The 2717-nt window shown below is 23.5% G+C and overlaps 1 long non-coding RNA gene across 1 annotated transcript in view; it reads right to left on the bottom strand.

Moving 5' to 3' along the window:
* Positions 1–494: 494 nt before the first annotated feature.
* Positions 495–2717, bottom strand: part of LOC126909048 (uncharacterized) — a 6886-nt gene continuing 4663 nt past the window's right edge. Inside the window, exons 2-3 of the long non-coding RNA XR_007704913.1 lie at positions 2011–2110; positions 495–804 (exon numbers count right to left, since the gene is read on the bottom strand). This is a non-coding gene — a long non-coding RNA (uncharacterized LOC126909048). The remainder of the gene's footprint in view (positions 805–2010; positions 2111–2717) is intronic.

Here is a 2717-nt window from a genome sequence, read left to right as displayed (position 1 = left end):
TAGAATATTTTTCTTTAAAACTAAATGACACTTAGAAATTTTAAAGTGAATTTTGTTTTGGTGAATCTTTTAATTTAATTTAATTTGTTCAATCATTAATAATATTTTATTTTTCTTGTTGTGAAAATAAACATCAAATAATATTTTAAACATTATATTTTTTTTAAATTATTTTATTTTAACAATAAATCCAACCTAAATTTAGATATTTATTTAATAATAAAAATTTATTGTGAGCTTTTCTTATTGGGTAGCTAGTCTCGTTGCTAATGTCTTTGTTTTAACGAACATCGCGCCGGCAGACAAAGCTAAAGGTCACAATCTTCTCAATTTAAATTGAGATTTAAATTTATTTGACTAAGTGTATTGCAACTCTATACTTATTGGGTAGCTAGTCTCGTTGCTAATGTCTTTGTTTTAACAAACATCGCGCCGGCAGACAGAGTAAAGGTTGCAACTAGACATTGTTCTAGAATTAGGTATATTAGGTTAGAATATATTTGTAAGCCTATGCGTATTGGGTAGCTAGTCTCGTTGCTAATGTCTTTGTTTTAATAAACATCGCGCCGGCAGACAACGTAGAGAAACTTACGAATATATTTGCAGTGTTTAATTTTTGTCTTGGTTATTATTGTGCCGCATCCTTTCAAGGTGCTTTATTTTAGCACCGGGACACATTGGGCCACCACAATTCTGCCTTGATAAAATTTTTACATAGATATAGATATTTCTGAATCTTGTTTTGGCCAGGCCAGAGGAAAATTTAAGAAATATTGGTATCGATCTCTCAATAAAATATACTCTCTAAAAAAAAATACTTATTCAACAGACGTAAAAAAAAATCAATAATAAAAAAAATTAAAATTGTATTTATAATAAAATAGAGAGTGTTTAAAATCTTTTACAAGTAAGATCAGTCTTAAACTTTGTGTAATTAAATCATATTATTTAAAGTCTTTAGTCGTTTTTTTGTAAGCAATTATATAGACTATATTACATATAGTGTAAATCGTATAAGTAGTGCGTTTAATACGGAAATCAACACTGGATTACTTAAAATATTATGGTATCACACAGGACGTAAGGTAAGTACAATTTAACTTATGCTTTCGAACTCCCAACAATCTATTGCGTGATAAACCATTAATAATTAATGAGAGAAACAATTAATGAGAAAATTAATTTAAATAAAATTGAAGACAATTAAATCTAATTAAAATTACAAAAACTTATAATAAATAATTGATTATAACATTTTACCAAGTACCTCCTAATTTCTTTTTATATTTAACCTACGCTTTCTTATTCACATTTTTATACTTCAAATTTTTCTTTTTTCTCTTCTTTCTTTTTATTTTTGGTTTATTACAAGTGGCGCCCAACGTGGGGCTCGAACCCACGACCCCGAGATTATATTTTTATAAGGATTTTATTAATGATGTATACTTTAATCTTATTTAATAAAAATTTTTTTAACATTTATACATTTAAAACTTTTATATTTCCGACACACTAAAATTTTCTATTATTTTAAGAACCTTAATTTAATAAATCTCATTTTTTTTTATTAATTTGAAATTATATCTCTATAAAATAAATTTTCAAAATGTAACGCATAATTTATAATTAAACTTATTTTAAGCAACCTACGTTAACTTTAATCTCAGAGTTTTCTACTATTTTAATAATTTTCTTTATCTCACAAACATTTCTTTTTTTTTATTAAAATTCTTTTCTACTTATAATATTAATACTATTTAAACAAAATTCTGTATTAAACTAACTTTTATTTAAGCAACAAAAGCCCCGATACCAATAGTTAATTTTTTTTACGAAACATTATTTCGAAATATAAAATATTTATAACTGTAAATAATTTAAATAATCTATACCAATAATCTAAATCAAAATAAAATAAAATAATCTAAATCAAAATAAAATAAAATAATCTAAATCAAAATAAAATAAAATAATCTATATCAAAGTATTCTATTAAAAATTATAACTTACAATTTAATGTAATTATCCATTCTATTATTTAATTTTCATTTTACACATAATCACTTTAAATAATCTATTTATTTTCAAAACAATTGGAAACGGTTTTGAACTAACAACAAAAATGTAGTCAATTAGTTTCATACTTGTATAATTTTTTTATTATTTAAAATAAATATATAATTTAAATAAAATTATTCACAATTTCTATGAATCGGTATTGATAAAATACAAATCACTGCACTAAAACCATGATTATATGAATAAGTCGTGTTGTGCACGAAAATATTAGGTCGACTATGTAGCAAACTATTTAGTAATATTCATTTCTTTGGTCTTGGGGAGCAACATGTGCACACATTTGTTTTCGATTAACTACATTGACTCATACACAAGAGCATTCACCCCAAAATGCTGTCCACTCAACCTCCCACTTCATCATACTTTTAAAATCTTTTTCTCCGTGTGTTACATCTTACTACAAATATAGTAATATCCATTATAATCTTCTATTAAAAATTACTATTAAAATTTGAAATTTCTAATGCCATTTATATATATTTAAAAAAAAAAAAACATGCTGTTAATCTAATTTATAATTTAAATCATAATTTTGATAAATAATCTAAAATAAATTAATAGTTTTTATCAATTTTAAATTTAAAAATTATTTTAATATATCCTACAATATGCCTTCCAAAAAAAAAAAAAAAAAATCG

The sequence above is a fragment of the Daktulosphaira vitifoliae genome, unplaced genomic scaffold, assembly GCF_025091365.1.
Source record: "Daktulosphaira vitifoliae isolate Bord-2020 unplaced genomic scaffold, ASM2509136v1 Scaffold_91, whole genome shotgun sequence".
Lineage (NCBI taxonomy): Eukaryota > Metazoa > Arthropoda > Insecta > Hemiptera > Phylloxeridae > Daktulosphaira > Daktulosphaira vitifoliae.
Note: the sequence above shows the minus strand (reverse complement) of the source record. Positions and strands in the feature narration are given on the sequence as shown.